The sequence below is a fragment of the Podarcis raffonei genome, chromosome 3 (assembly GCF_027172205.1).
Source record: "Podarcis raffonei isolate rPodRaf1 chromosome 3, rPodRaf1.pri, whole genome shotgun sequence".
Lineage (NCBI taxonomy): Eukaryota > Metazoa > Chordata > Lepidosauria > Squamata > Lacertidae > Podarcis > Podarcis raffonei.
In genome coordinates this window covers 7,690,653-7,705,100 of record NC_070604.1, presented here as the reverse complement: position 1 = coordinate 7,705,100, position 14,448 = coordinate 7,690,653, and the positions used below count along the sequence as shown (strand labels likewise).

General features: G+C 45.0%; 1 long non-coding RNA gene across 1 annotated transcript in view; it reads right to left on the bottom strand.

Annotated features, from left to right (window-relative positions):
- The window catches only part of LOC128409932 (uncharacterized), a 158,316-nt gene extending 144,249 nt beyond the window's left edge, over positions 1-14,067 (bottom strand). Inside the window, exon 1 of the long non-coding RNA XR_008329346.1 lies at positions 13,722-14,067. This is a non-coding gene — a long non-coding RNA (uncharacterized LOC128409932). The remainder of the gene's footprint in view (positions 1-13,721) is intronic.
- Between the last annotated feature and the right edge of the window lie 381 nt (positions 14,068-14,448).

The window sequence follows — 14,448 nt, the reverse complement described above, 5'->3', positions numbered from 1 at the left end:
CCCATCATGGCTACCACCAGATTTGCTGTAGACCCACAGCTTGCTCATTTGAGATGGGATTTTGTTTCTTTATTCTGTAGTCTCAGAATAGTTTGGTCATGGACCATTAAGATACTGTCAGCAGGACCAGCCAAACATAGAAGAAACTTCAAAATGCTGGACTGGACAATTGAAATAATGTATTAGATACAAGTTGGAGAATTTGAAAAACTGGAAATGCATCATGATTCCTCAAGCTGTTGCAAAGTCTCATATGTGATTTGCAGGTAAAAACACATGTTATGTATATATAGTATTTTTTTCCGGAAGGCTTCATGGGCATTATATCAGGAGAAGTTTTGCAAGAATAATGCAAGGCAAGCCACTTTTTAGTGTCCCAATTTTACAGCTAAGTGGTTGAGGCTGAGATACGAATGGCTTACCTAAAGGAACTTGAGTTTCAGGCTAAGGTTTGAACTTGGTGACCCCAAGCATGTACTGAAGTAGCATCCTGATTTTTCATTTAGGGGTATGAAATTTGGAGACATGGTAGCTCATACACAGGAAATTAACCCTGCCAAATTCCAGATGGGTTGCACTGGGGACTTTTGTGTTAGCCACCTTTAACATTCACTTTCTCCAGAAATGATTTTCTGTTATTTATAATCGCTTATTGAATTTTCCCAAAAGAAATAAATGCAGCCAAACAATACAAACTTAATCATAACTTTTTAAAAAGTGTCTGATATGTAGAAGTAAGGGGGAGGAGTGAGAGCAGGGCGAATAGTTGGTGGTCCAGACAAACTAGATCTATATAAAGCAGGCATGTCCAAAGTCCATTTCGGGGGGTAAAATCCTAAAAAAAGCTCAACAACTTTGGTTGGTCCTTTGGTCGGCCCCCATGGCCCTTCACTACATCAAATCTGGCCTTCTTTGAAAAAAGTTTGGACACCACTGAAAAGGAGTCCATATATCAGAGATCTTCCCATCTTTCTTGTGTTTATGGAAAGTCATGTTATCATATGCTGACAGTTGAATCATGTCATCTGTTCATTGTGTGGTCAGGATGGTGGTGGTAGACTTATCTTTTCAGTATTGAAACATTAGATCATGGATAGGCAAACTAAGGCCCAGGAGCCAGATCTGGCCCAATCGCCTTCTAAATCCGGCCCATGGACAGTCTGGGAATCAGTGTGTTTTTACATGAGTAGAATGTGTCCTTTTATTTAAAATGCATCTCTGGGTTATTTGTGGGGCCTGCCTGGTGTTTTTACATGAGTAGAATGTGTCCTTTTATTTAAAATGCATCTCTGGGTTATTTGTGGGGCATAGGAATTCGTTCACCCCCCCATATAGTTCAGCCCCCACAAGGTCTGAGGGACAGTGGACCTGCCCCCTGCTGAAAAAGTTTGCTGATCCCCGCATTAGATGTTTAGCCACTATGAATATCCTCAGAAACAAGTTAAATTGCCCTTCTGAAAGGACTAGTACCTGATTTGATAAGATCTCATGAAACCATATTGATATAGCTGGTGACCTCTGACTTCAGCACAGGACTAAATAACAGCACTTGTCAGTGCTAGTTGATTTTTTCCTAGAAAGACAGTGTGGAGACCAAGAAACTCTGAATACAATTGGGTATCAAACACAAGATAATATCTGTGAAAATCAGCCTGAGAGAGGCCAATGTTTTTTCCATTGCGATATGTGAACCGGATGCTCATTCTACCCTGAGTCCCTCTAGATCTGGTTTAGACTTGTCTCTTAGGGTTTGGTAAAGACATATTACTGGCTTAGGATGTTGTTCAGAAGCCTTTATGTCATCCAAGAATGCAGGGATTTCAAAGGCACTTAGTGCTTCAGGGCCAAAGTAGGCAACAGATGTTTAAATTGCAAATATTGCCAGTTTGCACCTGACGGGAGAGAGTGTACTCCCATCAGATTAGAAAAGAGGAGAAATTTGTTATTTCCCCCCAATCAGCCCGTTTCTCCCAAAGAAAGGTTCCCCACTAATTTTTTAGTTTAGGGTCACACCAGAGGGTCTGTTTACCAGGCATATGTGAATCAAACCACAATTTCTGAGCCAACCTGCTCCATGTCTCACAAGCTAGTCAAGAAAATCACAGCACCTTCCAGGTAAACACAGACAAACTTCCTGGTGAAAGTCATAGCCTGGGTGGGAAGCAAAATAGTGAGAAAGTATAAAGTCAGAGTAGAGAGGAATGATGTGACCAAGAAGAAAAGCAGCCAGCTGGAGAGAGGGTCAGAGAGCAATTTTTGATGTTTGTTTGACTTCAATGCTGCGGTTATGGGAGAAACAAGGCCCTTTTGAGGGTGCTGATGTTGTGAGCCCCTCCATCATAGCCTCACGTTGTAGAGATGTGCAGATCAACCATATATCCTAAAGACACCACAGTCTCCATTCCCGAAAGGAAACATGAACCCTGGGCGAGTGCTTGCAATCTCACACCACTTGGAGATTGAGAAAGGCAGGTGATGGAAGACCATTTCAGAGCCTGCCTGGTGTCAACTATCTCCTCCATCCACTAGGACATGCTACCATCAACTCCAGCTGCCCTGTGGGAAGAATCCAATGACATTTTCATTACCTTGCCAACAAATGTCCATAAAGTTAAAGCTAAGGTTTTCCTAGTAGTGATGTATGGAAGTGAGAGCTGGACGATGAAGATGGCTGATCGCTGAAGAATTGATGCTTTTGAATGTCCCATGGACTGCAAGAAGATCAAACCTCTCCATTCTGAAGGAAATCAGCCCTGAGGGCTCACTGGAAGGACAGATCCTGAAGCTGAGCCACCTCATGAGAAGAGAAGACTCCCTGGAAAAGACCCTGATGTTGGGAAAGATGGAGGGCACAAGGAGAAGGGGATGACAGAGGATGAGATAGTTGGACAGTGTTCTCGAAGCTACAAACATGAGTTTGACCAAACTGCGGGAGGCAGTGGAAGACAGGAGTGGCTGGCGTGCTCTGGTCCATGGGGTCACGAAGAGTCGGACACGACTAAACGACTAAACAACAACTATTGTTTGTTGGCACTCACTCACTCACTCACTCACTCACTCACTCACACCTTTAAGCTGCCTTGGAAAGATTAGTATCACAAAAGGCCAGATTGAATAAACAGACTGAATAGACTGAATAAACATGTCGGTTAACCTCCAATTTAGAAATGCTCATTCCTTTTCCCAAGCAAGAACTCTGCTGTGTCTCAGTTGCTTCCTTTTGCCTTCATACGGGTGGCTGCCTGGAAAGTGTTTTGGATGTCCGTGGGTGGAATATCCCATCAGGCAACAGAGCTGTTGATGGCATTTAGTGTTGGAGTTACCTTCTCTTATGCCTTTTGGCTACGATACATTTCCAAACAAATCCTACTGCGATAGGATTCAAAAAGCAGAGTCGCCCACTTACTAATCCACTAGGGTGATGTGTTTCGGTTGAGATATTGTCTCCAACTCAACATGGAAGCTATCTGAAAGACCCCATGTAACTGTAGAGTGGGTGGCTCAGAAGTCTTGCTTTTAGAGAACTGAGCTGTAACTATGGTTTTGATGGGAAGGTTATAGTAAGATAAATATTTAAAAAGAAGTAGATGCTTCCGTTTGTGGGAAGAAATATTTCCCATATCAATCCTCTTCTTTGTTCCCTGGTTAAAATGGGGGGGGGGGAATCTACATCTTATTTGTGTGCAACAGAACAGGTTGGGTTGTCTCTGCACTGCTGTAGTAAAAATAACAGGATTAAACAGGGTCTGATTAATTTTAGGACTTTAAATTCTGCTCCTCATTCGCCCCCGCCAACCTGAAAAGTGATTTGTGAAATAACAAAGTATTATAGTCAAGATCTTCTGATCGTTGCCCTTTAAAGTCTCTTTCTCACATGGCCGGGCTTCACAAAAAGCTATTTTACTAGAAGAAATTAGATTTCTGGTTAGTAGGAGCCCTAAATAGACATGAATTACAAGAACGTCCTTTGAAAACTCCATCCAGCACTTTGTTTCATTAAATCCCATGAAGCGACCTTAATTTAGTGGAACACTGAATGGGTTGTTCTTTTAACCTATTAGCACTTTGGCCAGTGCCATAAAGCATATTCATGGATGATTCCATCAAGAAGGACAACAGTGGGATTAATATTATTTCAGGATACAGTAAATGCCACAATGATGAAGCTGTTTAAGATCTGGTGCTCACTGTGTCACACTGAATGCGTTGACATTTACTCTGCTATCATTTCATTTCCAATGCGCCTTCCAAATCAGCCACTGCTAATGCTTCCACATGCGAGTGTATATTGGCCTGGAATAGAGCACCTCCAGGCGGAAGAGAGGGAGGGAGACTTTGGCCTTTGCTCACTACGGAAACATCACAAAGCCTTTGTGCTCCCCACATTTTAGACAGCCCCATCGCATCTCCTGAAAGGAAGCTCTGTTCACACGTTCAGCTGGATATGTGTGTCCTTGAAATGTTTAATGATGGACAAGCACACAGTTAAGGACCCAAATAAGTGCTTCACAAAAATCAGAGGTAACCACTGTGGTCGCCTCTCCAGAAGTTGCTGGATGACAATCTCCACTGCTTGTGATCATTGGCCATGCTGGCAGAGGCTGGTGGGAGTTCTAGTCTGTGGCTAAAATCCTGTGATTTAGGAGTTAGGTATAATTTTCAGCTACTTTGTGAACCAATGCATAGAACTCCATCTTCTTAAATGTGATTAATTTTTAAAATAAATAACTGCAACATTCCGGAGTGGTTTACAAAATGTTGGGGAGCTGGTATATACGATATACGATATCTTTATTGTCATTGTCCCATACAGAACAATGAAATTGAAAAACTACATAAAACATCCAAAAACCCCTAAAAACTCTGAAACCCCATTTTAAAATACACTATACTATACTATAAAAACCCCTAAAAACTCTGAAACCCCATTTTAAAATACACTATACTATACTATAAAATACACTATACTAAAAAATACACTATACTATAGAGACCCCTTATGCTGCGTTTAGAACCAGAATTGCATTTGCGTAGAAACTGTTTCTCAGGCGGCTAGTCCTGGCCTTTATAACCCTATACCTTCTTCCAGAAGGCAGAAGCTGAAAGAGATCATTTCCGGGGTGCGTACTATCCTGCGCTATCTCTGCAGATTTCTTATGGCACTTGGAAGCGTAGATTTGATCCAAGGTGGGAAGAGTGCACCCAGTTATTCTCTCTGCAATCTTTACAACCCTGGACAGCATTGTTTTTCCCCTGACTGTGCAGCTCCCAAACCACACACACAGACCATAAGTTAATACGCTCTCCACAGTGCAATGGTTTGGCGTTTTATAAAGATTTATGAAATATAATAAGACCACAGCCAACAACATATCCTGAAAAGCCTGAAGTAACAGAGATGGGTGCCCTCTGAGCTTTCTTGGAAGAGCTCCAGAAATGTTTCTACCTTGGATGACATCTTGCTTTGCCACAGACATGCAGGGACCTTAGATGGGGACCTTATGAACTAGGGTTAACCAGGCCATTTAGGTCTTTGAAAGGTTAAAACTAGCGCCTTCAATTGATGGCTGCTCTGTTTCATGTGAGGGACGTGGGTGGCACTGTGGGTTAAACCACAGAGCTTAGGACTTGCCGATCAGAAGGTCAGCGGTTCAAATCCCCGCGACGGGGTGAGCTCCCGTTGCTCGGTCCCAGCTCCTGCCAACCTAGCAGTTTGAAAGCACGTCAAAGTGCAAGTAGATAAATAGGTACCACTCCAGTGGGAAGGTAAACGGGGTTTCCATGCGCTGCTATGGTTCGCCAGAAGCGGCTTAGTCATGCTGGCCACATGACCCGGAAGCTGTACGCCGGCTTCCTCAGCCAATAAAGCGAGATGAGCGCCGCATCCCCAGAGTCGGCCACGACTGGGCCTAATGGTCAGGGGTCCCTTTACCTTTACCTTTACTGTTTCATGTGACCGCACTCTATTGAAGGGCATTGCTTTTGAAACCATGCATGGAGATAATGAAAGTCCATTCAACACCTGGTACCATCACTTGGTGTTGTAGTCACCAAGTGATAAACTGCAGGTGTGAACCAGTCCAAACGCCATCTAGTTTTAGGGTTTTCAATTTTTTTTTGTGCCTGTAGCTTAGAGAAGAGCAGGCAATGAGGTGTTAAAAATCTATTCTAGTCAATGAGAACGTTGCCATATATGTCAGTGGAGTCAAGTCCCCGTCCCCCCCGAACAAGTTGCATATTGATTTAATTGAATTTTGGAAAGAAGTTGTGTTCTGACTTGCACACTGCAAGTGATTGATTTCTTAAGCTCTGATCTTTTAAAGCACTTGTGCTATTGGCATGTGTTTTGAGGGCCAAGCTTTCAGATTCCACCCAGCCCCCAGCCCGTGACATGATACCTGTATTTGCATTGTTGTAGTACCAGTTTTCTTTCATGCTATATCAACTCAATCATCATTGAGCCGAGGCAGCCTCTTTTAAAATAAACATCCCCAAACAATTCCACCAGGCCACTTAATTCATGTTTGAAATGCTAGAACCTCTTAAGCAGATGTCAGAATTTGACGCTGGCTTCCCCCTAAAAAGCGTGAGTCACAAAAATCCTGTCACGGAGTGTCTTTTGGGAGATGGGTGTTGGGTTTTCTTTCTTTCGTTCTTTTTTATTAAAAAAACCATTTCCCAAGGTGATATTCCAGCCTTACCGAGGTGGTGAAAAATGGTTTTGAGAGCCGAACAAAAGCCTTTGTTGCCTTTTCAAGACTTCTAACGCAGCCAGTGACTCTTTGACAAGTCTGTGATTGGGGCCTTTACAAGGCTGTGAAGGAAGCACACAGGAAGCTGCGCTATCCCAAGACAGAGCATTGGTCCTTCTAGCTCACTACTCTCCACACTACAGGTGGGGAACCTCAGGTCTTGGGGCCATATTTGGTCCTCCAAGCTGCTGCATCTGGCTTCCGGGGCCAAGTCACACCCCCTGAGCACTTTTGCCTGGATGGCATGTGCCATTGAACTCACTTAATGGTTCTTGCTTCCCTGGAAAGAGGATAGAGAGGGATGTGTGGGTGTCTGTAGAAACTATCAGGGGTAAAGGGACCCCTGACCATTAGGTCCAGTTGTGACCGACTCTGGGGTTGCGGCGCTCATCTCCCTTTATTGGCCGAGGGAGCCGGCATACAGCTTCCGGGTCATGTGGCCAGCATGACTAAGCCGCTTCTGGCGAACCAGAGCAGTGCACGGAAACGCCCTTTACCTTCCCGCTGGAGCGGTACCTATTTATCTACTTGCACTTTGACGTGCTTTCGAACTGCTAGGTCGGCAGGAGCATGGACCGAGCAACGGGAGCTCACCCCGTTGCGGGGATTCGATCGGCAAGTCCTAGGCTCTGTGGTTTAACCCACAGCGCCACCCATGCCCCTAATCCTACTGTACAAGGATACATTTACATTTGTTTCTCCACTCACGTTGGCTCCAGCAAGTTCTAAATAGCCAAACGTGTTGTCCTAGTCACTGGACGTCCCAACAGGAGCAGCTGCAGCCAGCACTCTCTCTTTGAGAGAAATTGTGATTCCACACAGTGGCAGACTTTGGGTTTTCAAATTTCAGCAGCGCTTTCTGCAATGCCAAAATTTAGGACCTGCCACATCTCGTCTTCTGTTCTAAGTCATTAGTGCTATGCCCTCTGCGGTGCCTTGTAGGCTCAGCGCCCAGTGATGGTGAACCCAGTGGTGAAGCTGCATGCTCCGGCACCGGGGGCAGAGAGCAGGCGGGGGCGTGGCTGGTGTGCGTCCTGGGGGCGTGGCATGCGATCTGGGGGCGTGGTGCCTGGCATGGTGGGGGGTGCACGGCACGTGTCCAGGGGTGCCCCCTCAATGGTACCCCCTCCCCGATGGTGCCCGGGGTGGTGCGCCTCTCCTGCCCCCTGTTCCTCCACCAGTGAGTGAACTGGTTGCACTCCCCTAAATCTGCCTCTGCTTCCCAATGGGAATGGAAAGAACTGCCCATTTCAGTTCTCTCAGTTTCCCTACTTCATAATACATCATGTCATTCCCACAACTACCGTATTTTTCGCTCTATGAGACGCACTTTTTCCCTCCTAAAAAGCAAGGGGAAATGTGTGTGCGTCTTATGGAGCAAATCCAGGCTGAGCAGCTATCCCAGAAGCCAGAACAGCAAGAGGGATCATTGCGCAGCGATCCCTCTTGCTGTTCTGGCTTCTGGGATTCAGAATATTTTTTTTCTTGTTTTCCTCCTCCAAAAACTAGGTGCGTCTTATGGAGCAAAAAATACGGTAAGTCATAAGAATGCTTAGGGCAGGGAAAGGAGTAGAAAAGAGCAATGTGTTCATTTCCTTGTTGACATGCTTCTGAATTAACACTTTGGAGGGGGAACCACTCTAATGCTGCTTGCACATTTCTAAGCCTATGGGATGCCTTTGCTTTCACCACCCTAAGTATGGCTATTGGGGCTTTTGTGAAGATTCTTGCATAGCAGGGAGTTGGATAAAATTACCCTCAAGATCCCTTCCAACTCTACAATTCTGTGATTCTATGTGGGGGCTTTCCAGTGTTTTGCTCAGTCAAATGAACGGCTCTTTGCCTGTTGGACACAAATCATGAGTGTGTCCTCCTGCAATAAGCTCCTGGATCCCCTGCAAGACGTTTCTTTCCTTGAGGTCAAGGCAGCAAAGCAGAGAAGCTGAGGGAGGTGGAAAGGTTGGTGGACGAGGCCTTTGGCAATGATATAGCCGTGCCCCATGGCTCCCCATCTAGTCCCGTGTCCTGTTCTCACAGTGGCCAACCAGATGTCTCTGGAAAGCCTAAAAGTGAACCTCAGCCCAAGACCAATCACCTGCAGTTTCCCATGGGACAACTGGCCTAATCCAGCAGCCTCTTCTTGTGTTCTTGGAGACATAGGCTGTACTACACAAACAAGAACCCGTCACATCCTGCTTTCTCTTGTTTCCCTTTCATTGTCCACATCAACATGGTTATAGGACAGCAGTAACATTATCTTCTGGTGTGCATTAGTAATAAAGGGGTGCTGTGAGTATCCCATAATAGATGAGACAGTAAGGACAACCCTCAGGCTAGCTGCCGAATAGATGCAAGTTCCTCCAATATAATAAATGTTTATATGTTATTTTCATTTACAGTAGTACCTCGGGTTACATACGCTTCAGGTTACAGACTCCGCTAACCCAGAAATATTTCTTCAGGTTAAGAACTTTGCTTCAGGATGAGAACAGAAATCATGCTCCGGCAGCGCGGCGGCAGCGGGAGGCCCCATTAGCTAAAGTGGTGCTTCAGGTTAAGAACAGTTTCAGGTTAAGTACGGACCTCCGGAACGAATTAAGTACTTAACTCGAGGTACCACTGTACATGCATTTTTATCCTTTCCCGTGATATGTGCATTTAGTTGGAGAACTGTACCCCAACATTCAGAGAAGTGCAATTTTCAAAGGACAGCTTTATTGTGGTTCCCATGTTGTTTTACAAAGATTTTGTTCTTACGGTCTGATCAGTGTGATAGAGGTTTTAACAACCCCCCGTTTTAGCAGTGTGAAAGAAAGAAAAAGCTTGCAAATAGACCTGCATCCCTTGTGGTTTTAGGAAGGCATAGAATCCCATGGATAACGCAGGTTACCCCTTTGCAATGACAGTAAATTGCACTTAATGCAGCTGGGTAACTTCAGTGTGAATGTGCTTCAGCTCTGCCCGTCAGAAAGCACCATTCAATTTACTATCTCAGCTCTCGGAGGATTGGCCCCTTTGCCAGGTTGCGTTGCATGTATTTGTACGCCTCGTTTCTCAGCATCCACTGAGTCTGAGCAGAACAATATGACATTTGCAAGCAAGCTTCCTGATATAAGAACCTCTTCATCTTACAGATGGGTTTTTTGTTACCTCCATGTCGTCATGAACGCAGCAGATCCCGTCAGCATTTTTTGTGCTTTAAAAAAAATCCACTGTGGTCGGAAAGCCCACGACGGCTGTTTCCTTTGTCTTCACAGATGTGCATAGATATATACAGTGAGATGGAATGCTTTTCCTTGTCAGGCAGCCAGCCTGCCCAGCTGGGGCAGTGTCAGATTGCAGCTGGCACGAAGACATTGTGCTCATATCAGCGGCAATCCGAAGAATTGCATCCAGGTCTTGTATACCATTATTCGCATGTCCTAGGGATGTTAGGAGAGCTGAGATCAGTTGCATGGGACCATAAAGCATCTTGACTTTCTCATAATCTTTGTCTCCAATTAATAGGACGTTTACCTTTTAACCTGCAAGAAGAAGAAGAAGAAGTCTTGCTCACCTCAGTACTTTGGCTGGCCATGATATGCATAAGACAAGGAGATTCACATCAGCTGAGCAGGGAATATGTTTTCCCAGGATATATTGGCTCGAGGCTGTTAATCACCTTCTCCTGGGGAGAGGTGATGTGACAAATAAATTAGGAACATGACTCCACGACCGCAAAGCTTGTGGGTTCATGTACTGCTTGTTCTTGTGCTGGGAGCTGACTCCAGGGCTGGAGACAGATGGAGGTAATATTACAGAGGCATTGTTACCTTCATCAGATACATCCTGATGTTGTCGCTGCTACACTGATTTTGCAGTTTTTTCAAAAACCTGAAAAACCTGTTTAACTGGGGGTAAGAATGACACAGAAGTATTGTGTGTTGGCTTTTGATCGTTTGCATTTGGTTTGGGCAAGTACTCTTTGGTGAGTGAGCCCCAGCAGAGATTTAAAATCACAAAACATGCTGCAATGTAAAGTGTAGAAATATAGGCTGTTAGACCTTTAAAATATCCCCTTCTAAGTCGCTTCCAAAGTTTCCCACTTCCTTTAGCATAGAAAGAGACCACATGTTTGGTAAGTTAAAATGGTTTACTTACAAACTCTCAAAAGTTTAGATTCATTTGCTTTTCCATATAGCAGCAAGAAAAGACAGGCAGTGTAACTTAGTTTCAAAAATGGAAGGGTTTCTAAATTATTTGTATAGAAACACAAATATGGCTTGCTAAAGTTATGAGGTCTAAGCTTGGATCATCCACCTTAGACGTTCTTACTGGTTGAATTCACATGGTGGAAAAAGAGAGAACTGAGTTTGGTAACCCTTCCTCCCAAGGTGAGGGTGTGTGACCTAGCTAGGCCTGGTAGGACAGCTCACTCTATGGTCTTATATCGTCATGTATTAATTAGAGTTATGCATGTTGGTTATATGAGGCTGGATATATCCCACAAAGTGTGCATAAGCCAAGGACATCCATAATTGTATTACTCTGCTTTTATCCCTCTGTCTTGAAAATTGTTGTTAGTTGATAGTGCAATTCACCAGCTCCATATGAGATGTTCAGGGTGTTATTAAAGATACAGTGATGAAGTCTGATAAGGTGATATAAGTGGGGCCAAGAGAAAGTACAAGAGGAGATAATCTTTAGGTATAATTTTTAGGCTCTCCAGTCGGTTGAAGATTCCTCAGAAGTTTGAGGACCAAAGCCTCTTCCAGATGACCTATTTTGTTGAGCATTCGTCCGGATTTGATTGCATATAGCTTCACATGGAGGTTAGACTATGGCCAAACTTTTCTGAGCAGTTCTGATTTATTTGTGGAGAAGTTATACACCAGTGAGCATTCATCTTGCTTTGTTCTTCCTAATTTATTTGTGGGGGTATACATCTTCCCAGTTGATCACTCTTCAAGGCATTTTCCTTTCAGCAGGAAATACACTGATTGGAATTGAAGTGACATGTCCACCTTGAAACTGTTACAAGCACAAGTGTTACTGTGCAGTATTCACAAGTAGATTACTATTATGTGCATATCTCGGCCAATGTTAAGATGCATAGAAGCACCTCTGGCCAACCAGGGCCAGGCACCTGAAGCACATCTGGAAACAGCACATTAGCTGTAGCATTGAGGCTATTATCCTGCGGCACTTTCCATCCCCTAAGCAGGTATGAGGAACCTGTGGCCCTCAAGGTGTTGTTGAACTCCAGTTCCAACCCAGCCCAACATGCTGGTTGAGCCTGATGGAGCTGGAGATCAGCAACATCTGGAGGGATGCTGATTCCCTTCCGTGTCCTAGTGCCCTCTGTAAACTTTTATTTCTGGGACTTTCCACAGCATCTCCCTCACGACCCAATTTCTTTGAAAAGTTTGGCTCTTTGTGGAAATTGTGTCTCCGGCACCTAACTAAAGGCAAACCATAAATTATGAAAACCTAAAAAAAAAAAGGGAAAATCAAAATTAAATGTTCACTTTGCTTTACAAAACAATCACCTGTCAGATTCTTGTTTGCTGATGAGCAAGCCATAGAGCTTTTAATACTCTGGAGAGTTTAAAAGTGGTCTATTTTATTGAGTAATTTAATGACAGACCTAGCTGAACAAGCACAGTAATTATCTCTAAAAGACTCAAGAGGCTAATTTTTAAAGGGGGAAAATACAGAGGGCGGAAAAAACTGATTTCAACAGATCAGGAGTTGTCAGACCGTTAAAGTTCATTGCAGCAGCCATCTGCATTACCTAATATTACATTAATTCTTTAAGGACAAAGTGATCAAGAATGGCATGCCATACCCAAGGCTGCACAGTGTGTCAGGTTTGGGATATATCTGTACTGCCCATCTGTGTGGACCAGCACTGTGAAACTTCTGGCATGTGGGCATAATTGCGCCTGGTCAGAGGTCCCTTCAAACCATGTACATTGGCCCCACGCTTGACATCATGTGTGATGGTAAAAGAAGCATGATCCTGACCATTGCTTGACATGTGGGGCTTACTGACAGCACCAATCAGGGCGGAGAGTGGTCACTTTGAACTCATAATGGCATCAGGTGTTTGACAGGTGGGTGGCCCTCCCTATATGTCAAAGTTGGCCTGCAGGGGCCTGTGGTGTAGACAATGCAGACAGATCTACCTTTCCTTTACATCTTCAGGTGTGGCAGTGGATGTGCTGGGCTGTTGTCTTGGCTTAGTAATGGACTAGATGAGAGCCAACAAACCGAAGCTCAATCCATATAAGGCTGAGGCACCATTAGTGGGTCATTCCCTAGATCGGATGGCTGGGAGATTTCCTGCTCTTGATAGGGTTACACAACCCTCTGAAGGAGCAGGTATGTAGTTTGTGGATACTTCTGGATCCATTGCTGTCGCTGGAGGCTCAGGTGGCCTTGGTGGTGTGGAGTGTCATCAGCTTTGGCTGGTGACCCACCTGTGTGCCTATCTAGACAGGGATAGCCTGTTGTCTATGCTCTGGCAACCTCTTGGTTAGATTACTGCAGTGATGGCCAAACTTGGCCCTCCAGCTGTTTTGGGACTACAGTTCCCACCATCCCTGACCACTGGTCCTGTTAGCTAGGGATGACGGGAGTTGTAGTCCCAAAACAGCTGGAGGGCCAAGTTTGGCCATCACTGGATTACTGCAGTGTGTTAAACCCATGTTTAACTGCCTCTGAAGATGGTTTGGAAACTTCAGCTGGAGCACAATTCAGTGGCCAGGTTGCTCACTGGGGCAAAACGATTTGTGCATATTACACCGACCCTGGCCCAACCTCTCCGGTTGCCAATTACTTTCCGGGCCCAATTCAGAGTGCTGGTTTTGACCTATAAAGCCTTAAATAGCTCAAGACCGCAATACCTCAAAGACCACCTTTCTCCATATGAACCCACCTGGACCATGCAATCATCACCTGAGGTCCTTTTTCATGTGACTCCTCCACAAGGGACGCGGGTGGCGCTGTGGGTTAAACCAAAGAGCCTAGGACTTGCTGATCAGAAGGTCAGCAGTTCGAATCCCCACGATGGCGTGAGCTCCTGTTGCTCGGTCCCTGCTCCTGCCAACCTAGCAGTTCGAAAGCACATCAAAGTGCAAGTAGATAAATAGGTACCACTCCGGTGGGAAGGTAAACGGCGTTTCCATGCGCTGCTCTGGTTCGCCAGAAGCGGCTTAGTCATGCTGGCCACATGACCCGGAAGCTGTACGCCGGCTCCCTCGGCCAATAAAGCGAGATGAGCGCCGCAACCCCAGAGTCGGTCACGACTGGACCTAATGTTCAGGGGTCCCTTTACCTTTGCCTCCACAAGAGGTCCAGAGGACACCAACACAAAAAGGGCCTTTTCTGCAGTGGCTCCCCGTTTGTGGCATGCTCTACCAAGGGAGGCTTACCTGGCACCATCATTTTATATCCTTAGGCACCAGGTAAAAACTTTCCTCTATAACCAGGCCTTTGGTCCCTTAACTAACTTTTATAAGTGGGTGGGGTGTTTTTAATGTATTTCGCCCCCACTCCAGCTTTTGAAGCATCTGTGTGGAGTTCTTGTTTGTTTGTAATTTGCTTTGGGCAGGATAAAGCAACTAACAAATTTAGTGAATTAAAATAACAACACTCTTTAGCAACCATTCTAAAGCCAGTGAGGGAATGAAGGCCACGAATGTGGAAGCAGCTG